This window comes from Aegilops tauschii, chromosome 4 (assembly GCF_002575655.3).
Source record: "Aegilops tauschii subsp. strangulata cultivar AL8/78 chromosome 4, Aet v6.0, whole genome shotgun sequence".
NCBI lineage: Eukaryota > Viridiplantae > Streptophyta > Magnoliopsida > Poales > Poaceae > Aegilops > Aegilops tauschii.
This window is the reverse complement of record NC_053038.3, coordinates 258,747,557-258,775,266: the sequence shown is the minus strand read 5'-3', so window position 1 is coordinate 258,775,266 and position 27,710 is coordinate 258,747,557.

Here is a 27,710-nt window from a genome sequence, read left to right as displayed (position 1 = left end):
TTGCGGTGGGAGAACGAATACTCCTGTGGCTCCGGCTGGCTTTGCACCCTCAAGAACGACACACCGTACTCAATCGATTTGTTATCCTCTGGGTGCTCGACCTTCGACCTGCACGCCCACCACCTCCGCCTGACTTTCGCCTCAGGCGAATCTGTCTGCTCCATCGCCCAGAGGAGATACTCGATGAACTCGAAGGACCGCGGCGTGACTGTCGCCGAGGAGTACATGTACATCGCCGCCGTCTCGCTCTTTCGCATACATTGCCACATGGCCCTCACCGTCCTCGAAATCTCCCACTCATTGTCAAACCAAGTAAGGATCTCCTTCAACCTGGTTAACTTTGCCTGGTCGCCGCCGGCGATCTGCCTAATTCGCTACTGCATCCTCTCCATAAATGTCCTTCTGAGTGGTCCGGTGCTAGCTTTGGAAGATGGGAGGAGAGACGGTGGTCTTGCAATGGAAAACAGGGAGAGGCGAGACAGTGATTTTGGAATGGAGATGATGGAGAGGAGAGGAGGTGGTTTTGCAATGGAGAAGAGGGAGAGGCGACACGGTGGTTTTGGAATGGAGATGATGGAGAGGAGAGGAGGTGGTTTTGCAATGGAGAAGAGGGAGAGGCGAGACAGTGGTTTTTGAATGGAGATGATGGAGAGGAGAGGAGGTGGTTTTGCAATGGAGAAGAGGGAGAGGAGCGTGCGGCAGCGATTTAGGATTGGACGAGAGGGCCAGTGGGCTGTGACTGGATAAAAATCAAAATCAATTTATCCTTCAATTAAGAAAGCGACCCCACATTAACTAGTCTCCCTTTTATTCTGGGTCATAATTGACCATGATTTTCACAAATAAAATATATGTTATACTTTGCAAAATATAATTTGAAAGTACATTCAGATACGAACCAAACGATACAATTTTTGGTGACATGCATTCTCATTTTGCTTGTCAAATACAGTACGTGGTCAAAATTTGACTCAAAATACACACAAAAAATACTTCCAAGACCAGCGTTGCTGTTCCGCTCTTCTCCTCTTAAACCACCACCACTCCTCTCATGTTCCAATCTAAATCCAGCGCCACTCCTCTCCTCTTCCATTTCAAAACCACCGCCCCTCCTCTCCTATTCCAATTCAAAACCAGCGTCACTCCTCTCCCGTTCTAATCCAAAACCAGCGCTGCTCCTCTCCTCTTCCATTCAAAAACCACCGTCGGCGAGTGAAGGTGCTGTGGAGAAGTAGATCGATGGAGGAGTACAACCGATACATGAGGATAGCAGACGACAACCCTGTGAAGCTAGCTAGGATGTTGGAGATACAGTCTTGGTTTGACAACAAGGACCAATTAGGGGCGACGGCGACATCCATGGCCAAATATCTGCAACAAAGCGAACAGGCGGTGATACTCCCGAAGGGAGTCGCACGGGAGTACATAGAGCTGCTCCTCTGGACCATGGAGCAAACAGATTCACTGAATCCGATCGTTAGGGAGCGGTGGTGGGAGTATCGATTCCAGATGGCGCATCCACCAGAGATTGAAGGATCGAGCATCTACAGGGTGCCGTTTGTGAGGGTGTCGTGCCAGAGCGAGCCGGTGGAGTCTTCGTCGACCGAACCCAACTGCAAGAGGAGAAAAACAGTTGGCCCGACGATGCTTCCCCGCCATCCTCTCCCTTGCCGTTCACATCGTCTCACGGGGCCGCTGTCTGCCGCCGAGGAATAGGAGGGACTGGCCCCCCCAGCCCAATAGTCGGGCAGGTTGTGAATTGTAAGGAGGATCTTAGGGTTGTCAGTATTAGCAGGTTGTGAATTGTGTTTTGTGTTGTGTATTTTGAGAGTACTTTCAGATATGAATGTCTTTTGCATTTCAGATTTGCAGTATTGAGCATATGAAGTATTTTATGAATTCTAGAGATCTATTTTTAGCACTTAAAAAATGTAGTTTCATAGGAGTATAAAAGTGCAGACAATGTGATTCTCAAAGAAGACACTGCAAGTTTGAGTTTCAGATAAGAAACTCCAAGTTCAGTTTCAGATAAGAAACTGCAACTTTCAGAGACAGAGCATTTATATTAACAAGGCCTTTTCAAATAGTGTTAACATCATGTTGGAAATTTTATTCATGGTCGAAACAGGAACTACCAGCCAGTTAACATCATGCTGATCAACATTCATGCATAGCACATCTTCATATGATGCACAGTCGAAAAGATATGCTATTTTAAAAACAGAGAAAATGAGGGACGAAGTTTTGGCATGTGTTGGACGTGGTGTGCGTAGATGAAAATGGGACCCACATGTCAATAAAGGCAGAGGCAAAAAATTTGGAGATATTTTCTCTGCACAAGTGGAATCGAACCCGGGCGGAACAGCTGTCGGGTAGTGTCACTCGGCCATTAGGCTAGTTCAGTTGTTTCGTTACTAATAAGGTGTAGCGACCCGACCTCAAACGGTCAAGTCTCTGTGCTTCAGTGTCATCCCTGGATCACTAATGCTGACACACACAGTACTCGAAGGATTTATAACAGATTAGTAATCACACACTTATTACATCGAATGTCTCAAAAGAGAACTTATTACACTAAATATGGCTTGAGGCCATCTAAATAAGATAACAGCAGAAGACTTGGAAGATAGGTGAGTCCATCAACTCCAACGGCATTGCTGAGATGCACAACAACGACCTATCTCACCTTTACTCGTCGTTTGAAAAGTCTGCAACATAATACGTTGCAGCCCGAAAACAGGTCTACACATGGAATATGCTGGCAATATAACACAATAGAGCAATGAACAGATAAATGCTATCACTACATGCATATATGGCTGGTGGAGGTTCTATGGTTATATGGTTTTTGCGAAAAGCCAATTTATCCCTACAACAAAGGAATATATTTTATTTAACTATCATGGTGGTTGAACAACATTGAGAAGGTACCTCCAACTCAATCCCAATTAAAAGTAATTATCAACCCAACAAATTAAGTTAGAGTGATGAGATACTTATGATAATCCAAGTACTAGATACTCAAGATGTCCATAACCGGGGACACGGCTAACCATGATTAGATTGTACACTCTGCAGAGGTTTGCGCACTTTTCCCCACCAGACTCGATCTCCTCCGTTGGATTTCCCGCACTTCATGGTGTTTGAGAAACGGATGACCGAGACATAGTCTTTCAGAAGCATTAACTCTAACCCCGGGTAGACAGTACCAACCTACATCCCTCTACATCTGCTAGCATACCACTGGAAGAGGTCATGCAAGTTACTAAACTATGCTAGAGCCAATAATAGCTTGTGGCTGCACACAAAAGTTTCTAGCATGAAATATCTCAGATCCCTTTGATCCTGGGTGGTGGACAGTAGGATTATCACACGGGTACTCCGGGATATCCTAGGACAACACTGGATTCTCCAGGTGCCCAAACAAGCAATCCACCCAGATGTGTATTAAAGTTCCCACCTTAAGTTGAACCATTAAATAATCATCTCACATCTGTCATGGATTCACTCACCCAAACCATGTCTACGAGCATAGCATAGCAGTATCAGCATAACGTAGAAGTAACTCCAAAGGGTTTGATAATAAACAGGGCAATAGGTTCTACCTCATCAACTACTTCCCAATACCCACAAGTTAATCACGTCCTAATCATGCAGTGTTTGAGGTTTGGAACTAATGCATAAAAACTGGGTATGAAAAGAGTATGATCAATGTGTTACTTGCCTTGCTGACGATCCACAAAACCTAGTGACTCGTATTAGCACGCTTCGCAGTCCGGGAATTCTATCGCAAACAAACAATAGCATACATAAGCAATCAAGCAAAGATGCACGAGTAAAACTCAAATAAGAAGATCGAATCTGAAAATGCAACTGAAGAGATTCGATTTGCAAAAAGAAATCAAATCAAACGGAGCAACGAAACTCAAACCACAAAAGAAACAAGATCTGATTACTAATCTGGACTAAAGTCAAATTTTATAGTACCAAAATCTTGTTCAAGTTGGTTAAACAGAAAGAGAACTTCGAGATGAAGATCTAGGCACTTGAATCGCCTGATTCCGATAAACGAGCGAAAATATAAACTAAAACGAAAATCGGGTCTGAAATCGCGATCGAAAATAATCGCGAAAAACCCTGGAAAAAGAAAAATTGATGAACAGGATAACGAACGAACGTTCGCTGTCTGCGGCTAACGGGTGAACGGCGTTCATTAAAATGAACGTACGGACGAACGTCCGCAAAATAACTAAACCAAAAAAAGAAAAGATCTATTAAAAAAATAGATCTAGGGCTTCGAAAATAAAAACCGATCGGTTTAAAAAAACCGGCGGCTACCTCGTGGAACGGGACGGCGACGGCGGCATACTCTGGCGGCGGGGCAACTCCGGCGGTGGGGCGGCGGCTGGCGGCGGGGCGGCGCTAGGGTTCGGGCGGGGCTGGCGGGTGGCTGGGGCGGCTCGGGCCTTCGGCCTTTAAAGGGCCGGCCGGGTCAGTGTCCCAGGCGGACACGGCCCGGTAAGGCGCTGACCTTTTAAAAAACAATATTCTGACGCGCAAAAAAACGAAAAAAAGGAATACTAAACGGACTCCAAAAATGCTAAAATAAATTTTCGCCGTCCTCTAAAAATCTACCGGACAAGGTGAACATTTATTTAGGACTCTAATGCAATTTTTAAAAACGCATATTTTTCCTAATTCAAATAGAATAGCAATAAAATCCAAATAAAAATGTTTATTTGTTTTTAATATTTTCCTCCAATATTTCATTATTTTGGGGAATTCATATTATCCCCTGTCATATATTTTGATATGAAATATTTTCGAAGAGAAAAATAATTAAAACAAATGACCCTTCTTTCAACATTTGATAAAATTCAAATATGAAAACGGTGAAATCCCCAACTCTCTCCGAGGGTCCTTGAGTTGCTTAGAATTTCGAGGATCGCAAAATGAAATGCAATAAAATATGATATGCATGTATGACCTATGTATAATATTCCAAATTGAAAATTTGGGATGTTACAAACCTACCCCCCTTAAGATGAATCTCGCCCTCGAGATTCGGGTTGGCTAGAAAATAGGTGTGGGTGGTCTTTGCGTAGATCATCCTCTCGTTCACAGGTGGCTTCATCCTCGGTATGGTGGCTCCACTGAACTTTGCAAAACTTGATAACCTCGTTGCGAGTAACTAGGCTAGCAAACTCAAGAATCTTGAGAGGCTTCTCCTCATAGGTCAGATCATTGTCCAACTGAATTGCATCCAGGGGTACTGTATCTCTGAGCAGTATATCGGCCATCTCTGCATGTCACTTCTTCAACTGGGATACATGAAACACATCATGAACTCCTGACAATCCTTCAGGTAACTCCAACTTGTAGGCTACCTCTCCCATGCGTTCCAAGACACGGTACGGTCCTACAAATCTCGGGGCTAACTTTCCCTTAACTCCAAAACGTTTAACTCCTCGCAGAGGTGACACTCGAAGATATGCTCTGTCTCCGATCTCATAGACCACCTCCTTGCGTTTCGAGTCTGCATAACTCTTCTGTCTGGACTGAGCTACCTTTAGTCGGTCTCGAATTAGCTTAACCTTCTCTTCAGACTATTTGATCAAATCTGGTCCAAACAACTGACGGTCTCCTACTTCATCCCACATCAATGGCGTTCGGCATCTTCTCCCATATAGGGTTTCGAAAGGTGCCATCTTCAAACTGGCCTGCTAGCTGTTGTTGTATGAAAACTCCGCGTACGGCAAATTGTCATCCCAACTAGATCCATAATCTAGTGCACAAGCTCTCAACATGTCCTCCAGAATCTGATTGACTCTCTCTGTTTGTCCGTCTGTCTGCGGATGAAAGGCTGTGCTAAACTCTAGCCTGGTCCCCAAAGTCTGGTGCAGCTGATGCCAAAACTTTGAAGTAAACGGTGTTCCTCTATCTGATACGATGGTCCTCGGAACTCCTTGCTGACATACGATCTTGGTCATATATATCTTGGCTAACTTTGCACTTGTATACGTGGTTTTCACTGGGATAAAGTGGGCCACTTGGGTCAAACGATCCACTACTACCCAAATAGAATCATATCCTGATCGGGTCCTGGGCAATCCGGTGATGAAAGCCATGCCAAGCTTGTCCCACTTCCATTCGGGTATCGGCATAGGCTGCAGTAATCCTGCTGGCTTCTGATGTTCCGCCTTTACTCTCTGACATACATCACATATAGCTACATACTCGGCAATATCCTTCTTCATACAAGTCCACCAGAAACGCTCCTTCAAATCCAAATACATCTTGGTGTTTCCGGGGTGTATCGAGTATGGCGAGTCATGGGCCCCCTGAAGTATCAACTTCCTGATCTCGCGTTGTTGGGCACATAAACGCGGTCCTCAAACCATAAGGTGTCGTGCTCATCCTGACGAAAACCTTTGGCCTTTCCTTTGCTCATTCTCTCCTTTATCTCTGCAATTTCTTTGTCATCCTTCTGAGCTTCTCGAATCTTTCCCAACAATGTATACTGAACATCCATTGCTGGAACAAAACCTCTAGGAACAATCTCCAAACGAAGTTCCCTGAGATCCTCAACTAACTCCTTTGGCATCCCTCCGCTTACGAGGGTATTGGCATAACTTTTCCGGCTCAAAGCGTCTGCTACGACATTGGCCTTTCCTAGATGATAGTGCAACTTCATATCATAATCCTTTATGAGCTCCAACCATCTCCTCTGCCTAAGGTTCAGCTCCTTTTGGGTGAAAATGTACTTCAAACTCTTGTGATCCGTGTACACATCACAACGGTTTCGAATAAGGTAATGTCTCCAGGTCTTGAGTGCATGCACTACGGCTGCTAACTCCAAATCATGGGTAGCATAATTCAACTCATGCCGTCGAAGGTGTCGAGATGCATACGAAATAGCTCTTCCGTCTTGCATAAGTACTCCTCCAAGTCCTAAGCGAGAGGCGTCGCAATACACTTGGAAATCCTTGCGTATATCCGGCAGAATCAGCACTGGGGCTATAGTCAAACGCTTCTTCAACTCCTGGAAACTTGCTTCACATTCTTCAGTCCAATAGAATTTGGTATCCTTCTTTAATAACTCCGTCATAGGTTTCGCAATCTTGGAAAAATTCTCAATAAATCTCCGATAGTATCCCGCGAGTCCAAGAAAACTGCGGATCTCGCTAGCTGAGTTGGGTGCCAACCACTTAGTGACTGTCTGAACCTTGGTGGGGTCTACTGCTATACCTTCTCCTGATACAACATGTCCAAGGAATCAAACTTCCTTCAACAAAAACTCACATTTGCTAAACTTGGCATACAACTGATGTTCCCTGAGCTTCTCGAGAACTAAACGCAAATGCTCCTTGTCCTCCTCTTCATTCTTCGTGTATACCATTATCATCAATGAACACCACCAGAAACTTATCCAAGAATTCCATGAATACCTTATTCATCATACTCATGAAATAGGCAGGGGCGTTAGTCAGTCGAAATGACATGACCGTATACTCATATAACCAGTACCTTGTGGTGAATGCTGTTTTTGGTATATCCTTTTCTTGAATCTTCAGCTGGTGATATCCTGATCGTAGATCGATCTTCGAAAACACTTTAGCTCCTTGCAGCTGGTCAAACAAATCATTGATCATCGACAATGGGTACTTGTTCTTGATCGTCACTTCGTTCAATGCACGATAATCAATAACCATTCTTAACGATCCATCCTTCTTCTCAACCAAGAGCACTGGGCTCCCCACGGTGATGAACTTCGTCGGATGTAACCTTTCTCCAACAACTCCTTAATCTGCTTCTTAATCTCCTCCAGATCGTTTGCGGGCATCCGGTATGGTCTCTTTGATATCGGTCCGGTGCCTGGCAACAGTTCTTTCAAGAACTCGATGTCTCGATCTGGCGGCATGCCTGGTAATTCCTCTGGAAATACATCCGGGTAATCCTTCACAACAAGCACTTCCTCCTGAACAACTCCTGAGAGGGAATTTACTTGGGTTCTCCTTGACGAATGCCTGGATACATACTTGATCCTTTTTCCCTCCGGGGTGGTGAGTAGAATTGACTTACTAGCACAATCAATGCTTCCTCCATTGTGGGTATGACCTCCATGGTTATGGGTAAATCCTCCCGAGTTCGGGGTTAAACGAGGCTTCTGCTGAGCTCCTGAGTTGTACCTTCCTTGCCCATACTTCCTCTTGCGGCTCTCAATCTGCTGCGGCTTCCCTTCCATCATAAGAGCCTTGTCTACTAGCTCCTGGTAGTTGTTGAATGTTGCCACCATCAACTGCATGCTCATCACGTCATTCAGCCCTTCCATAAACATCTCCTGCTTCGCGGCATCTGTGGCCACATCATCAAGGGCATAACGAGATAGCTTACTAAACTCCTCTACGTACTGAGCCATAGTACGATTTCCCTGCCGCAAGTTGCGAAACTCGCGCTTCTTCATGCTCATAGCTCCAGCTGAGACATGGGCTGTGCGGAATGCTTGCTGAAACTGATCCGAGGTGATATTGGCTATAGGGAAAGTGGCTGTGTAATGTTCCCACCATGAAGCTGCTTGTCCATCCAACTGATGTGCGGCAAAACGCACCTTCTCAGCATCTGTGCATCCTGCGGTGGTCAACTCCCTTCCAATCTTGCGTAACCAGTCATCCGCAACTATTGGCTGCGTGCTACTAGAAAACATCGGCGGCTGAACCTCAGAAAACGGGCTAAGTTGTCAGCTGGAGGTGGTGGTGGCAGGTTGTTGTTGTTGTTGTTGTTGTTGTTGCCTTGGTTCTGGACTAGTATCTGCATCAAGGCATTCTGCTGCTGAATCAACTAGGTGATCTCCGGTGGGAAGAAAAATCCGGTGTCACGTCTCGGAGGCATCTGATGGGTTTAGAGCAGAGAGATTAGTATAGAAATGAGGTCTAGTGAGAAAACACTACCCATATGCACATGAGATAAACACAATCATATCACTCAATCAATCATGCAAGGACATACAATCGGTCTAGAACTATCATTACAGTGCTCAGACTATACTATATACATGGGCAAAGACTACTAATCATATGGTGGTCATCTAGAAATTTTGATCGGTGGAAGACTCCATGATATCTGCTCCAGCTTCGCCTTCACAATCATCCTCACTACCATCAGGGTCGGAGTCGGTGTCGTCGATGATGATGTAGTCTTCAGAACAAATTTCCTTGGGTTCGTCGTCTTCTCCTCCTGGCGCGGGGTCTCCCATGAAAACTCCGATCTTCTTTATCAGGTCGTCATTCTTCTTCAATAGTATTGTGATTTCCTCGTCATATCCATCGCGTGTAGACTTGAGTTCCTCTTCTAGCTCTGTGATCCTGGTCATCGCCTTCTGCAGATCCTTCATGCATGCGCACATCTGATTCTCCTGGCGTCGAATGTGCTGGTTTAACTCCTGGATGAAAGCTGCAATGGACCTGTCCTTCCTGGTGCTGATCATCTCCCATTGCTCGTCTCGGCGCCCACATATCTGGTAGATAGTATCCTTGAGATCCTTGTGGTAAACTTCGCCGATGAGTCCCATGGCGATGTGGGCTGCCATGCTCTTTCCTAGAATCCAGGTTGGTGCATCAAAGGAAAACTCTATTAGCTCCGTAACTGGCATGAATGTCCTTCCTGGAACTTGAACTTGAATCATCCAGCGCTCCTCTTCTGGTAAAGTGGCGGTGTAGGTCCCGGTGAAGCTTGGTATTCCGATGTTCAGGTACCAAGTGACTTCCTTCAAGTGTCGTCCAAAGGGTGTGTCTTCATCCGGTTGTGCAAACTTGTTCGTCGAATCTGCCATCCTAAGGAGTAGAAAATGGAGGGGAGTCAGAAATGAGTAGAGAAGAGTGTCCTATGGCTTATCTTAGTGGTCGTGTCCTACACTCAGCGTGTGCTCTGATACCATCTTGTAGCGACCCGACCTCAAACGGTCAAGTCTCTGTGCTTCAGTGTCATCCCTGGATCGGTAATGCTGACACACACAGTACTCGAAGGATTTATAACAGAGTAGCAATCACACACTTATTACATCGAATGTCTCAAAAGAGAACTTATTACACTAAATATGGCTTAAGGCCATCTAAATAAGATAACAGCGGAAGACTTGGAAGATAAGTGAGTCCATCAACTCCAACGGCATAGCTGAGATGCACAACAATGACCTATCGCACCTTCACTCATCGTCTGAAAAGTCTGCAACATAATACGTTGCAGCCCAAAAACGGGTCAGCACGTGGAATATGCTGGCAATATAACACAGTAGAGCAATGAACAGATAAATGCTATCACTACATGCATATATGGCTGGTGGAGGCTCTATGGTTATATGGGTTTTGCGAAAAGCCAATTTTTCCCTACAACAAAGGAATATATTTTATTTAACTATCATGGTGGTTGAACAACAATGAGAAGGTACCTCCAACTCAATCCCAATTAAAAGTAATTATCAACCTAACAAATTAAGTTAGAGTGATGAGATACTTATGATAATCCAAGTAATAGATACTCAAGATGTCCATAACCGGGGACACGGCTAACCATGATTAGATTGTACACTCTGCAGAGGTTTGCGCACTTTTCCCCACAAGACTCGATCTCCTCCGTTGGATTTCTCGCACTTCATGGTGTTTGAGAAACGAATGACCGAGACACAGTCTTTCAGAAGCATTAACTCTAACCCCGGGTACACAGTACCAACCTACATTCCTCTACATCTGCTAGCCTACCACTGGAAGAGGTCCTGCAACTTACACAACTATGCTAGAGCCCATAGTAGCTTGTGGCTGCACAGGGAAGTTTCTAGCATGAAATATCTCAGATCCCTTTGAGCCTGGGTGGCAGACCGTAGGATTATCACACGGGTACTCTGGGAAATCCTAGGACAACACTGGATTCTCCAGGTGCCCAAACAAGCAATCCACCCAGATGTGTATTAAAGCTGCCACCTTAAGTTGAACCATTAAATAATCATCTCACATCTATCATGGATTCACTCACCCAAACCAAGTCTACGAGCATAGCATAGCAGTATAAGCATAACGTAGAAGTAACTCCCAAGGGTTTGATAATAAACAAGGCAATGCGTTCTACCTCATCAACTACTTCCCAATACCCACAAGTTAATCACATCCTAATCATGCAGTGTTTGAGGTTTGGAACTAATGCATAAAAACTAGGTATGGAAAGAGTATGATCAATGTGTTATTTGCCTTGCTGACGATCCACAAAACCTAGTGACTCGTAGTAGCACGCTTCGCACTCCGGGAATTCTAACGCAAACAAACAATAGCATACATAAGCAATCAAGCAAAGATTCATGAGTAAAACTCAAATAAGAAGATCGAATCTAAAAACGCAACTGAACAGATTCGATTTGCAAAAAGAAATCAAATCAAACGGAGAACCGAAACTCAAACTAAAAAAGAAACAAGATCCGACTACTAATCTGGACTAAAGTAAAATTTGACAGTACCGAAATCTTGCTCAAGTTGGTTAATCAGAAAGAAAACTTCGAGACGAAGATCTAGGCGCTTGAATGGCCTGATTCTGATAAACGAGCGAAAAGATAAACTAAAACGAAAATCGGGTTAGAAATCGCGATCGAAAATAATAGCAAAAAACCCTGGAAAAAGAAAAACTGACGAACAGGCTAACGAACGAACGTTCGCTGTCTGCGGCTAATGGGTGAACGGCGTTCGTTAAAACGAACGTACGGAAGAACGTCCGCAAAATAACTAAACCGAAAAAAAACCGAACCGATCTATTAAAAAATAGATCTAGGTTTCCGAAAATAAAAACCGATCGGTTTAAAAAATAGGCTGCTACCTCGTGGAATGGGACGGCGGCGGCGGCGGGGTGGCGAGGCGGCGGCGTCCGGCGGCGGCGGGGCGCGGCGCAGCGGCGACGGCGGCTGGCGGCGGCGGCTAGCGGCGGGGAGGCGCTAGGGTTCGGGCGGGGCTGGCGGGTGGCTGGGGCGGGTCGGGCCTTCGGCCTTTGAAGGGCCGTCCAGGTCAGTGTCCCAGGCGGACACGGCCCGGTAAGGCGGTAACCTTTTTAAAAAAGAATATTCCAACACTCAGAAAAACAAAGAAAAGAAATACTAAACGGACTCCAAAAATCCTGAAATAAATTTTCCCCGTCCTCTAAAAAATACCGGACAAGGTGAACATTTATTTAGGACTCTAATGCCATTTTGAAAACGCATATTTTTCCTAATTCAAATAAAATAGAAATAAAATCCAAATAAAAATGTTTATTTGTTTTTTAAAAAAATTCCTCCAATATTTCATTATTTTGGGGAAGTCATATTATCCCCTCTCATATATTTTGATATGAAATATTTTCGAAGAGCAAAATAATTAAAACAAATGACCCTTGTTTCAACATTTGATAAAATTCAAATATGAAAACGGTGAAATCCCCAACTCTGTCCGAGGGTCCTTGAGTTTCTTATAATTTCTAGGATCGCGAAATGAAATGCAATAAAATATGATATGCATGTATGACCTATGTATAACATTCCAAATTGAAAATTGGGGATGTTACATAAGGCACTTCCTCAGGTGGTCGGATCTCCTCCTGCGCCTTTGTGCGCTCGCCGCAACACCGCTGTCTGCCGTTGTGAACAAGCTGAACAAACGAGAGGAATCTAGAGAGGACTGTACGTGGAGAGGCAGACAGGCGGGACCCACCAGGTCTATGGCCATACGCAAGCAAGTGCCTCATCGCAAAAATACTTCCTCCTAATGCTATACTGACGTTGGGGCCCATGGGTTTGTCAACATAGTTACATTTTTTAGGTGCTTCAACGCAGTTACTATAGGAGATAAATTCACAACGAAGCCGGGGAGCTGGCAGGTATCATTTATTATCACTGGGGCAGCAAGTATCAGCTGGGTTTTGGGCTGCCCCGTCTTGGCTTTCTTTTTTAACATGCGCAGCCCACGACCTCGGCTGGGAGGTCCAGGCCTGTTTGTATTTTCTTGAGGGCCATCATGTATCGACCGGCCTATGGACCTCCCATCCGAGGTGTCATTTTTCCTGAAACATCGGCAGCCCAATTTCTTAACAATAAAATCCTGGATTTTTTTTGGCAACGAAAATCCTGGTGATTGTGTACAAAAGCTTGGTAAGATTTAAGGACCAATGTAATAATAAATCACTTATTATTTAAATATATATACATATAAATGCTCAGCCCCTGTTTATTTTTTTGATAACATTGATGCGCCCACCCAAACATTATAATTAGAATCAGCCCAACAAAATCGTGTATTTCGAGAAAGTGCAAATGGCCTGTAATTTTTTAGGAAAAACATAAATGGGCCGCATGGACGCTACATTATTTGTTAACCCAACCCAGCTAATGGACTGTAATTCAGAAAAAGAGATCAAATTGACTGTAAATTCTACCCCGCAAAAAAAAGACTGTAAATTCTGAAAAAATAGGTTGAATACGTGGCACATTTTTGGAGGCTGAAATGTGGGCCAATAGGTCGAAGCCAACACAAGTCCTTGCCAACTTAGTCAACAAATGATTATGACATCGTTAGCCGTTGGATTTACATCCAACGACCGGCATCCATCTTTAGTCTCTCATCTTCTTCCTCAGTGCCGCTGGGACCACCTGCGCCCGCCTCCTGCTGCTAGCAGCTCTGCTTAGCATGCTTCGCTGTGAAGCACTACTACACCGTTGCCACGCAATCCCTCCACCCCTCCACACCTCCTGTTCTTCTCCACCGACAACCGAACCACACCGCACCAGAACCAGTTAACCCTCGTACACCTTTCTGTCTGCAACTCTACTCCCGTGTCTTCCCATCTCCGGCTCGTTGCTTTCCGTGGCCTCGCCGTCGTCCACCACCTTGGATGCGCTCGGCGCGGAGTGGTCAACGTGGTCAATGAACGACACCATCGGAAGTAGACTGTGCATGGAGAGGCTGACAGCTGGGTCCACGGCCGCACGCAAGGAAATGCCTCCTTATTACGCGCAAAATAATGATTCCTCCACCTGACAGCTGGGACTCACCGGAAGGGCCTCTGTATTTCGCGAAAAAAAGTTCCCACCGCTGACAGGTCGGACCCACCAGCTATATCTTCGCACGCAAGGAAGTGCCTCCTTATTATGCAAAAAAAATGAATACCCCCTGCTAGCTGGGACCTACAATAGTGGGAGGCTGACTTGTGGGCCAACTAAGTTGACTGGGATAGAGGGCTTTGTCAACTTAGTCACAATATGAACGATTCTAGCTCCAGTGACCGCACGATGTCCATCCAACGGCCGTAGTGCTTCTTCAACCTCCGGTCCTCTTGCTCTAGCCGCTCAAACCAGCGCCGGTCGTGCCTCGTGCTCCTGCCTCCCGTGGCCGGCTGCGATGCCGTGGAGGCCTCACCGCCCCCTACTACTCCCACTGCTGGCCAGGCCATCCCTCTACTCACCCATACCCCCTTTTATTCTACGACGACGACAGCCTCACATCGCAGGGAACTAGTGAACCCTCATACTCCTCTACGAGTGGGCATCCACTGCCGCGTCTTCCCCAGCTCCGCGTCGTCCCCTTCCTAGGCCTCGCCGTCATCCACCGTCCTGGTGCTCTCGGCGCGGCATGGTCAACGTGGTCAAGGAACGGCTTCCATAGGACGTGGACTGTACGTGGAGAGGCTGACAGCTGGGTCCACTACCGCAGCATGGAAGTGCCTCCTTATTACGCGCAAAATAATTATTCCTCCACCTAACAGCAGGGACCCACTGTCGGTGTCAAAACCGGCGGATCTCGGGTAGGGGGTCCCGAACTATGCGTCTAAGGCGGATGGTAACAGGAGGCGGGAGACACGATGTTTACCAAGGTTCGGGCCCTCTCGATGGAGGTAATAGCCTACTTCCTGCTTGATTGATCTTGATGATATGAGTATTACAAGAGTTGACCTACCATGAAATCGTAGAGGCTAAACCCTAGAAGCTAGCCTATGGTCTGATTGTTGTTGTCCTACGGACTAAACCCTCTGGTTTATATAGACACGGGAGGGGGCTAGGGTTACACAGAGTCGGTACAAGGGAGGAAACCTACATATCCGTATTGCCAAGCTTGCCTTCCATGCCAAGGTGAGTCCCATCCGGACACGGGACGAAGTCTTCAATCTTGTATCTTCATAGTCCAACAGTCCGGCTAAAGTATATAGTCCGGCTGTCCGAGGACCCCCTAATCCAGGACTCCCTCAGTAGCCCCTGAGCCAGGCTTCAATGACGATGAGTCCGGCGCGTAGATTGTGTTCGGCATTGCAAGGCGGGTTCCTCCTCCGAATACTCCATGAAAGATTTTGAACACAAGGATAGTGTCCAGCTCTGGAAAACAAACTCCACATACCACCGTAGACAGAGTAATATTTCCACAAATCTAATCTGCTGACAACTTTTCATAACGTGACATCACATCACGGCCTGGTCATTATTCGAACCGTTTCTCCCAGCCTGCCACTGCACGTTTCGCGAGGCAGTTTTTATTGGCATGTCTTGTCGAAGCAGAGACCGTGTTCCCCTTATCACGGGATTCTCATCAATACAGGTATGGGTAACCCAATCGTGCCTATTGGTATGACTCCTCGATTTTAGGCAAGTTCCAAACGGCCACGCGGAGGACGCTTGATATTCACCCTCTTTATAAAGAGGCCAAGGACAGTCCTTTTCTTCTCGCGCTCAATCGAATCCTTCCCCCGCCCCGAGTTCCAACACCCAAGGACCAGGCTAGGCATTTCAGACCTTCAATCATGTCCTGATCCAACCTTCAAGGTCGGTGGATGCCCTCTTCTGTCACAGAGGAGGACATCAAGAAGCTAAGAGAAGCCAGGCATCTGATCACCGAAATCTCGCAGAGGCTGCCTGCTCAAGGGCAGGTCATCCCCACTCCCGAACCAGGCGAGAGTGTCGTATTCGTCTCCCACTTCCTCCGAGGGCTAGGCCTTAGTCTAGATCCCTTTGTTAGAGGGCTCATGTTCTATTACGGGCTTGATTTCCATGATCTGGCCCCGGATTCCATCCTTCACATCTCGTCATTCATCGTCGTGTGTGAGGCCTTCCTCCATGTCACCCCACACTTCGGCTTATGGCTCAAGACCTTTAATGTGAAGCCGAAGATGATTAGTGGGCGACACGCAGAATGCGGAGGTGCCGTAATAAGCAAAGACGCCGATGTTCCATGGCCAAAGCGTTCCTTCCCGGAGGTGTCCAGCCTATGGCAACGGGAGTGGTTTTACATCACAGCTCCCCGAGGTACTAAGTGGGTAGCCGCCCCTGCCTTCCTCTCGGCCCCCCCGCCACAACTGGTGTCATGGATCAACAAGGGGCTGGACTGGGGGCCAATAAATGATGTGTCGATATTGCAGAGTCGCATCTGAGATCTCCTCGAGAGAGATATCAGCCTGGTCACGGTAATGCGAGCATTGATAGTTCGTCGAATCCTTCCTTGCAAACGTCGACCTCTCCGTATGTGGGAGTTCAACCCAGAAGGACTGTGAGCTATTCAGCACTTCTTCGGCGTGACGCTCGAAGAGATGTACATATTGTTCTTCAGATCACAAATAAAGTGTCCGGACACCACCGAGGATGCGGGTGTGAGCTACAATCGTCCAGATACCCAAGTAAGTAGTTCTTCGGCCGAACATGCTGTCTATTTATCACAACATCATTCTGAAAAGTCGCTCTTTGACCAGGATTGGGTAAAAAAGGCGAATATGATCAGGTGTTCGGCCCCCCTTCCCGAAGGCTCAACAGATCCAGTGCTGGCCAGAATGCTTGAGCTCGCGCCTTATCAAGCGCCCTCTGGGGAAGATAAAGGGGGGAATAAAGAAGCAGAAAGCGGGCCTCACTCATTATTCATCCAGACCGGAGGAATTAGTGCCTCCACGAAGGAGGATAACCGGGGAGAAGAATCTAAAATTCCCTCTCCCCAAGGAAGGAAGAGGACCGCCTCTGAAGACTTGGAAACAATGGTTTCCAAACGAGGGAAGAAATCTTCGCCAGAGGGTCCTACCCTGAACGTACAATGCCCGCAAGGGGATCAACCCCCCACAGAGCTGTAAGTAGACAAGAGAACTTTATAGTAAACATATCCTATGTTATTTCCGAGGACAATAACCGAGATGTATGTCCTGCAGTTTGGATCGTAGCCCTTCTCGACAGAGTTCGTCTTCGGGGGATCTTCTTTCGGAGATGATGGAGAGCGAAACACGTCCCCATGCTTCCCCGCCTAATGAGGCGGGCGACCTTGAGGTGTCGTCACGAAGGGTTTCTCCTGATCCACCAAGGCCGGAAGGTAACCCTTCGGCCACCCGGAGTCCGGAGTATTCGGCTCCTAAGGGGAGCAACAAAAAGAGTCCGGAGCTGTCCGGCGCGCGACCAGGCTCACCGCGGAATCTTCTGGAGCAAGCGGCTATCTCAGAAACACACCGTACGTTAATGGGTACGGTGGTTGAGAAGATTTCATCCGCCGAAAGCGGGTTGCATGAAGCTTTTATGAGCCTGCTGAGAGGCTTTGAGGTACGCAAAGTAATATGTATATTTTTGACGGTACCGCACACGCCAGGTGTGCCCTATGTAGATAGTAGCCCCTGAGACTCTGGTTGCTGTCGAAAAAGGTGGCAAACAGAGGATCATAGTCCCAGGTAATAATGATGCCGCCTTCATGTGCAGGTGGCTGAAGGTCCGGTGGCTAGCCGGACTGGTGTGTTTGCCGAACTGAAGCGGCAACTTGACGAGGCACAAGGTATGTATTCTCCGATGGTCAACATATATTAAGAGGAGCATAATGCTAGTATCTATAATATGTTGTGTCTGAAGATGGAGCTGCCGCCATGGAGACCCTTCGGGTGGAACTTGCCCGAGCCAAGGAACAAGCCAAGAGGAGTGATGCGGCCGCCCTAAAGGCGGTCGAAGTGTTAAAAGCCGAATAGGCTGCGCATTGCGAGAGCGAAGAGAAAATAGCCAAGATGGCTGTTGAGCTGAAAGACGCCACCGACTGCTATCAGCTTCTCGAAAGGGAAAGTCAAACGAAGAGGGCGGACCTGGAGAAAGCCATGGTAACAACTAAGGAAACCCGCTCTAAAATCAGAGCGGCGAAGGAGGAGCTACGTCAAGCCAGAAATATCACGGCTGGGAAGCCCTTTTTGTTGCGGACGAAGTACGGAGATCCTAAGTATGCCCTTCTGGATCAATTATGGAGTTCTGCGGACGTGTACCTGGATTTGGCAGCGAGTGCTACTGATGCGACCAAGTTTTTCGAAGATCAAAAAGAGCACGAAGTGGAAAAGTTGTTCTGGTCGCAGTTCCATGCTCCGGCGCGTGCGCTGCTGTTAAATGAGCAAATGGCCGAGTGGGCCGAGCTCCATAGGTTGTCCGGGCTTGCCATGAGGTCTGTCCTGGATCGTCTCTGGCCGGAAGGACCAAGGCCGAATAGTTATTTTTGTCTTGTGCAACAATTCCTTGGTACTGTGTCGCGTATTGACACGGTAAAGAGGTCGGCATGCATAGAGGGTGCGCGGATGGCTCTTGCCCGTGTCAAGACATACTGGGCGGAGATGCAGCCACCGTGATTGCAACCCAGAATCCGGCCATAGGCCAGGTTTCCGCCGAGCACTATTTTGAAGAAGTCCTGGAAGGTGCTCGTTTAATAGAGGCTCAGTGCTCGAAGAGTGTCATGTTCAAGTGACATGTATTTAGATTGTAATAACAATGCTATTTGCATTATAAAGGATGTGTTTATACTTTTGCCTGAAAGTATTATGGTGCCTCCTTTGCGGCCGTTTATGTATATATGTATATAACCTGAAAGTTTGCAGTCGTCGGCTTCAGCGCCCACGCACATAATGAGGGGGTGTTTGCAAAAGCGCGTGTTCACACTTGATCCAACGTCTTGGTCCATTAAGGAGGTGATAGCGCGGCGAAGGAGGCAATCGGACTATATTGCTTTAACACTTTCACTTAACCATAGGAGTTTGACAGTGGGGCTACTATATAGTCCCTGGTACTTCCACGCTCATCCGAATACGGGGAGCGTACGTACATGACTGGGAAAACCGGCCCTTCGTTAATGCAGAGGAATCCCGAAGATTTCGCTAAGTCATCGAGTGCTTGACCAGTCTCGCGCTTTATCATGACAGTCAGTTTTCGGCTTTCTCTACTGAGGTGCTCATCCGGATGAACCAAGGCACAAGAGCAGTAGTTCTCCCGGTGCCACCTTAGCCGATAGAGCGGAACATAAGGTAGCAAAACGCGGGAGCTGGGCAAACCCATCATTTGACCAAAGACATGATTCGGAGCTGATGCATATAAGGCCAAACTCGCAACGCCGAACACTCCCTAAGGTATTCGGTCTTTACAACATATACCGGGCTGGGTAACGCCCTTGATAATGAACCCCTAGTGTCCAGGTACGTGCATTATTCTGACGTGGCGAAATGCCAATAACATCAGCACCCCTCTCGGTTGTACTGAGTATCCGGAGGATGTGAAGCAACAAGAGACAGTAAAAAAGGTTTACACAGGGTCTTAATCTAAAAAGAAACCTTTGAGTGGGGCCCTGCTGCACGTCTGCGCATGTGTCCCCGTTGTGCCGTATCCTGGAAGGGTGTCGCACGATTATCATCTGTAAAAGAGAAGAAATTAGTTGAAAGTTGTCATGCAGAAAATTGGTTATTCTCAATAAACAATTAAAATTCAAGATGAGTGAGGTTGAGCCGAACTGTAGTCCTTTTTACATGTGGGAAGCCCCTGGTACCGCCTATGGGGTTATATCCGTCAAACTAATCTCAGGTTTATCTAAGCTGTTACAGTAGTGATGCGCCGGACTCGTCTAGCCGTGTCCGCGGTCTTGACGACTGATCATTTATTCTGGTTGGAGAGGCCGTTTTAGTGTTTGGCTGCTAAAGCCGCCACACCTTCTTCCCCGTGTATGGAACGCTCAACATTTCCGCTAACTATGATGATGCCACATGGACCGGGCTTCTTAAGCTTAAGAGAGGCGTAATGCGGGACTGCATTAAAATGAGCGAAAGCTGCTCTTCCGAGTAGTGCTTGATAGCCGCTTCGGAATGGAGCGATTTCGAAGGTTAACTTTTCACTTCGGAAGTTGTCGGTAGAACCGAATACAACCTCTAGTACTAGAGAGCCCGTACAGTGGGCCTCTGGGCCTGGCATTACTCCTTTAAAGGTAGTATTGCTTTGGCTGATTCTCGTCGGGTCTATCCCCATTTTGCGGACTCTGTCCTGATATATCAGATTAAGACTACTGCCGCCGTCCATGAGGACTTGGGTGAGATGGTATCCCTCGATAATTGGGTCTAGCACCAAGGCAGCCAATCCTCCGTGCCGGATACTTGTCAGGTCATCCCTGCGATCAAAAGTGATCGGGCAGGCTGACCAAGGGTTGAACTTAGGGGTGACGGGCTCTACGGCGCATATGTCTCGGAGTGTATGTTTGCTCCTTCTTTTTGTTACGTGAATCATGTTCACTGTTTTGACCTCTAGTGGGAATTTTTTCTGTCGCCCAGTGCTTTGCTGGCGCTCATCCTCGTCTTCACTTGGTGTTTCCGTCCCCTTGTGTTCGGTGTTTAACTTACCGGCCTGCTTGAAGACCCAGCATTCTATGTGGGTGTGATTTGCAGGTTTATCGGAGGTGCCATGAATCTGACATAATTTGTCTAGAATCTTGTTTAGGCTGGACGGTCCATCTCTGCTGCCTTTGAAAGGCTTTTTCCGCTGACCGGGTCGAGAGCCCCCAAATTCGGCGTTTACCGCCATGTTGTCTGGGCTGTCTTCGTTATTTTGACGCTTGCTTTTACCGCGTCGTGGTTTTCCATTGCCATCCCTGACTTCAGATGTGCCTGGGTCGCTGGTGCTACTACGGGCCAGCCAGCTATCTTCGCCTGCGCAAAAGCAGGTCATGAGGCTTGTTAGTGTTGCCATTGTCCTTGGCTTTTCTTGGCCGAGGTGTCTGGCGAGCCATTCGTCTCGGATGCTGTGTTTGAAAGCTGCTAAGGCTTCGGTGTCCGGGCAATCGATTATTTGATTCTTCTTAGTGAGAAATCTCTTCCAAAGCTTTCGGGCCGACTCCCCGGGCTGTTGAATTATATGACTTAAATCGTCTGCGTCCGGAGGTCGGCCGTAGGTCCCTTGAAAGTTAGCCCTAAAAGCATCCTCAAGCTCCTCCCAACTTCCAATGGAATTTTAGGGGAGGCTCTTCAGCCAGTGCCGAGCTGGTCCTTTCAACTTGAGGGGCAAGTATTTGATGGTGTGGAGATCGTCTCCGCGAGCCATATGGATATGGAGGATGAAGTCCTCAATCCAGACTACAGGGTCTGTCGTTCCGTCGTATGCCTCTATGTTCACGGGTTTGAATCCCTCTGGGAATTCATGATCCAGTACCTCATCGGTGAAGCATAGGGGGTGTGCGGCACCCCTATATTTGGATGTATCGTGGCGTTCTGATGGTTGTAGTGTTCGGTTTTGATTCTGCGCTGGAGCGCGCTTCCTAGATCTGTGGATGGATGTGGTAATGCCGTCTTTTTGATGCAAGTCCTCATGTAAATCGTGTGCTGACTTATGTGCGGCCTTGTTAGCCGCCCTATCGCGGCCACGAGGTGGTCGATCCGACCGATCAGGCGTTTTATTTTTCTGCTTTGTAGGCTCTAAGGCCTCGTCATCGAATTCAGGCAGCAGCTTGCGCTTTGGGTAACTCTTTGTGTGGCGCCTGCCACCGTACTTTTCCGCAGTGTCCAGCACTTTGTTCCATCTGCTGATGCTTTGTTTCTGCTTCTTGAGACTCCTCGCGGTGGCAATAAGCCTTCTGTGGAGGTTCTCTTATTCCAAGTTCCTTTCCGGCATGATATGTACATCGTCATCCGGACTACTCTCCTCTCCGGAGACAGGTTGATGATTTCTACCCTCGGCGTCGCCATGATCGGATAGTGGCTCCGTACTATGTTTGCCGTCCGCTGGCTCGTCCTGCTCTATTGCATTGGAGTCGAGCGGGGTCTCATTCTTTCTTGCGCTGTTATCGCTGTTTTTACCGAGGCGGGATTTGGAGCGGCGTCTGCGTCGTTGCTTTGGTTGCTTCTCGAGGGTGTTATCCTTCGCTGCATCCTTCCGTTCCTCATCATTGTCTTCTTTGGGTGTAACCACCATGTATATAACATGTGATGAAGTGGATGTCTAGTGCCCTGTGGGCGATGGTTCCTGTTCGTATCCTGCATCGTCGTCCATACCGTCGATGCCTTCGGAGCCGAAATCGAGCATGTCGGTTAAATCGTTGACAATGGCTACTAAGAGGGTGGTGGGTGGGGAGCGAATTTCTTCGTCGTTCGCATCCCATTCTAGCCGGACATAGTTTGGCCAAGGGTCTCTTGACAGAAAGAGAGACCTCAAAGAGTTTAGCATGTCGCCAAAAGGCGAGTGCTGGAAGATATCCGCGGAGGTAAACTCCATGATCGGTGCCCAATCGGGTTCGATAGGCACGGACGCAGGCGGCTCGGAGCCCATGGCCGGGGACCAATCCAACGGTTCGGCAACACGGGTCTCATAGGAGGTGGAGTCAGTATTCGGCTCTATCGCCACTGAGAGTGCGGCCTCCGTGGCGGGCTCCATCCACCCGTTCTCAGATGGCGCGATTTGTTCCGGATTGAGGGCCAGAGTAGTTGCAGGTGCGATCTCCCGAACATTGTCCGACGGCAGAGCTAAGTCATGCTCGTCGTGACTGTGCAGCGCACTTGACATGGGATCGAATCCATCGAAGATCAAGTCTCTGAGGATGTCGGCGGTATAGTTCAAGTTTCCAAACCTGACCTGATGGCCAGGGGCGTAGCTCTTGATCTGCTCTAGATGGCCAAGCGAGTTTGCCCGCAGTACGAAGCCGCCAAATACGAAGATCTGTCCGGGGAGGAAAACCTCACCCTGGTTCGCATCGTTGCCTTGTGGTGACAGCATAGTGGAACTCTCAATGAAAGCACCAATGTCGGTGTCAAAACCGGCGGATCTCGGGTAGGGGGTCCCGAACTGTGCGTCTAAGGCGGATGGTAACAGGAGGCGGGGGACACGATGTTTACCAAGGTTCGGGCCCTCTCGATGGAAGTAATACCCTACTTCCTGCTTGATTGATCTTGATGATATGAGTATTACAAGAGTCGATCTACCACGAGATCGTAGAGGCTATACCCTAGAAGCTAGCCTATTGCCTGATTGTTGTTGTCCTACGGACTAAACCCTCCGGTTTATATAGACACCGGAGGGGGCTAGGGTTAGATAGAGTCGGTTACAAGGGAGGAAACCTACATATCCGTATTGCCAAGCTTGCCTTCCACGCCAAGGTGAGTCCCATCCGGACACGGGACGAAGTCTTTAATCTTGTATCTTCATAGTCCAACAGTCCGGCTAAAGTATATAGTCCGGCTGTCCGAGGACCCCCTAATCCAGGACTCCCTCACCCACCGGACGGGCCACCGTATTTCACGAAAAAAACATTTTGCCCCTGACTGCTGGGACCCACCAGCTACATCTTCGCATGCAAGGTAGTGCGTCCGGGCAAAAAAATGATTCGCCCACCCGACTGCTGGGACCCACTAGTTACATCTTCGCACGGAAGGAAGTGCCTAACAGTCGGGACCCACCTGGTCGAAGTGTACGTAGCGTTGTCATTTTGATCGCGAACGTGTACGTACATACTGGTCGATGTAGAGGCGCGCACGTGCCATAGTAGAGGCACACACGTAGCATGTACATGTACGTATAGCAGTCAGGGTGCAAGAAACAAAATACGGCCACGTACGTACGTATGGGCGGGGTCTCGAACGCCTACTCACGCATATGTACGGCCAGGGCTCGTGTACATGGCTGGGTCAGAATGGAGAAACTGCGTCGTCGTCGTGTTCATGGGGAGCCAACCGACTGGGTCGGAACGGAATGCGTCGTCGTGTTCATCGGGAGGGCTTGGACAGAACAGCCGATGGAAACGAGGCCTGGCGTACCGCAGAACGGAGGAAATGACCTTGTGTTCGACCGGCCACGGTTAAAACGAGATCCTGTTCATCGGGAGGGTTATGGCGTACCGCAAAACGGAGGAAACGGACTTGTGTTGGACCTCCTACGGTCGAAACGGGGTCCTCTTGATCGAGGGGGTGTGGCGTACCGCAAAACGGAGGAAACAGACTTGTGTTGGAGCGCTACGGTCGAAACGGGGATACTGTTCATCACGAGGGGTGTGGCGTACCGCAAAACGGGACTCCACGGGATACTGTTCATCTCCACCGTCGACCCCCTCCAGCCTCCACGGGCTACTGTTCATCCACCGTCGACCTCCTCTAGCCTCCACCTGCGACTGTTCATCGACGGGCTCCTGTTCATCCAACCTCCACCGCGCGCTACTCCTCCGGCTACTGTTCAACCAGCCCTCTCCATGGGCTCCTGTTCAACCACCCCTCCACGATCTACTGTTCATCCCGCCCTCCACCGTTTACTGTTCATCCAGCCCTCGACGGGGTCCTGTTCATCTAGCCCCAACCAGCTCGATTGATCGGGGTCCCGTTCATCCAGAGGAAACACCACGGGGTCCTATTCATCCACCCCCACCGGGAACTGTTCATCCAAACCCCCCCAGCAACGCTCACTGTTCATCCAGAGGCAGCATCGATCGGCTTCAGTTAGCAGCAGTAGCGAAGGAATCGCTCAATCGGGTTCAGTTAAGAGCCATCGATCGATCGCTCGGGTTCAGTAACGCGCAACCTGCAGTGCAATCGCTCTGGTTCAGTAGGCGAACGCCTCGATCGGGTTCAGTTAGAGCCCAACACCTCGCACCCACGCGCGTGCGTGTGCGAGAGAAACGCGCAAACCGCCATGCATCGCTCGGCCCCGACCACCCATGGTATCCGAGAACACCCCGATATTTTCCTCGCCCTCGCTTCTACCACGGTTTTTTTCCGTCATGGACGGCACAAACAATGTCATGCAGCTACGTCTCCGACCCGCGCAGGACGAAAAGCCCATTTTCTGTCATGATTTTTTGTCATAGAAGTAGGAGCCCACCACATCTATGATGATACCGGGTTTTGTCACATGTATCGTCATAGAAGTGTCATATGATGTGGTGGGCTCCTACTTCTATGACAAAAAACATGACAGAAAATTGGCTTTTTGTCCTGGGCGGGCCAGAGACGCAGCTGCATGACATTCTTTGGGCCGTCCATGATGGAAAAACCGTGGTAGAAGCAAGGGGAGGAAAATATCGGGGAGTTCCCGGTTACGGTGGGTGGTCGGGGCCGAGCGATGCACGGAGGTTTGCGCGTTTCTCTCGTAAATGTACGCGCGTGTGTGAGAGGTGTTGCGCTCTAACTGAACCCAAGCGAGGCGTTGGGCTCTAACTGAACCCGAGCGATTGCACTAGTTACATTATTGAACCACGATCGATACCTTGTTGTTAACTGAACCCGAGTGATTCCTTCGCTACTGCTGCTAACTGAAGCCAGTTGATTTTGCCTCTCAATGAACAGTGAGTATTGTTGGTGGGGTTGGATGAACAGTTCCCAGTGGGGGGTGGATGAACAAGACCCGGTGGTGTTGCTGCTGGATGAACAGGACCCCGATCGATCGAGCCGGTTGGGGGTGGATGAACAGGACCCCGTGGAGGGCTGGATGAACAGGACGACCCCGTGGAGGGCAGGTTGAACAGTAGCCGGTGAAGGGCTGGATGAATAGTAGCCCATGGACGGGTGGTTGAGCAGGACCTCGTGGAGAGGGCTGGTTGAACAGTAGCCGGTGGAGGAGCTGTGGAGGCTGGATGGACAGGAGCCCGTGGATGAACAGTCGTAGGTGGAGGCTGGAGGAGGTCGACGGTGGATGAACAGTAGCCCGTGGAGGCGGTCGACGGTGGAGATGAACAGTATCCCGTAGAGTCCCATTTTGCGGTACGCCACACCCCTCCCGATGAACGGGACCCCCATTTTGACCATAGCGCTCCAACACAAGTCCGTTTCCTTCGTTTTGCGGTACGCCACACCCCTCCCGATCAACAGGACCCCGTTTCGACCGTAGGAGGTACACGAGAAGTCCGTTTCCTCCGTTTTGCGATACGCAAGACCTCTCCCTATAAACATGATCCCATTTCGACCATGGCCGGTCGAACACAATGATGTTTCCTCCGTTCTGTGGTACGCCAAGCCTCATTTCGATTGGCTGTTCCGTCCAAGCCGGTTGGCTCCCGATGAACACGACGCATTCCGACCCAGTCGGTTGCCTCCCGATGAACAGGACGTTGTTTCTCCGTTGCTGCCGTCCATTGCCTCTCCATGTACACAAGCCCTGGTCGTTCGTATATATCCACAAGTACATGCTCGAGACCACGCCCGTATGTACGTACGTGGCCGTATTCTTTGCCCTGTGGTTGTACGTACGTGTACAGGACTTAGACAGGACTGCGTGAAGTGCTATGTCAGGTGCTCTACAATGACACATGCCGCTACTTACTCGGCCATGGTTCATACTTGCAGAGAGACCAATCGACCAGTATGTACTTACACGTTCGCGACCAGAATGACAACGCTACGTACGCTTCAACCAGGTGCGTCCTGATTGTCAGGCACTTCCTTGCGTGCGAAGATGTGGCTGGTGGATCCCAGCAGCCAGAGAGGAAACGTTTTTTTCGTGAAATACGGTGGCCCGTCCGGTGGGTCCCTGCTGTCAAGTGGATGAATAATTATTTTACGCGTAATAAGGAGGCACTTCCTTGCTGCGGCCATTGACCCAGCTGTCAGCCTCTCCATGTATAATACTCTTCCGATGGAAGTCGTTCGTTGACCACATTGACCATGCCACGCCGAGAGCACAAAGGCGGTGGACGACGTGAGACCTAGGAAGGGAATGACGCGGAGCCGGGGAAGACGTGACAGTGGATGCCCATGCAGAGAGGAGTACGAGGGTTCACTGGTTCGGCTGCGGTGTGAGGCTGCCGTCGCCGCAGGGCCTGGCCAGCGGTGGGAGCAGTAGGGGGCGGTGAGGCCTCCGCGGCAGCACAGCCGGTGACGGGAGGCAGGAGCAGGCGGCACGACCGGCGCTTGTTTGGGCGGCTGTAGCAAGAAGACCAGAGGTTAAAGAAGCACTACGGCCGTTGGATGGACATTGTACGGTCACTGGAGCTAGATTTGTTCATATTGACTAAGTTGACAAAGCCCTCCATCCGCATCAACTTAGTAGGTCCACAAGTCAGCCTCCCACTATGGCGGTTCCCAGCTAGCAGGGGAGTATTCATTTTTGTGTGTGTTGACCATGCCGCGCCGAGCGCATCCAAGGTGGTGGACGACGGCGAGGCCTCGGACAGTAACGAGCCGGAGATGGGATGACGCGGGAGTGGAGTCGCAGACAGAGAGGTATACGAGGGTTAACTGGTTCTGGTGCGGTGTGGTTCGGAAGTCGGTGGAGAAGAACAAGAGGTGCGGAGGGGTGGAGGGATGGCCTGGCCGACGGTGGGGTAGCGCTTCATAGCAAAGGGTGCTAAGCAGAGCTGCTAGCAGCAGGAGATGGGAGTAGGTGGTCCCGACGACGCTGGAGGAAGAAGACGAGAGATTGAAGATGGATGCCGGTCGTTGGATGTAAATTGAATGGCTAACGATGTCAGAATTATTTCTTGACTAAGTTGACAACGACTTGCGTT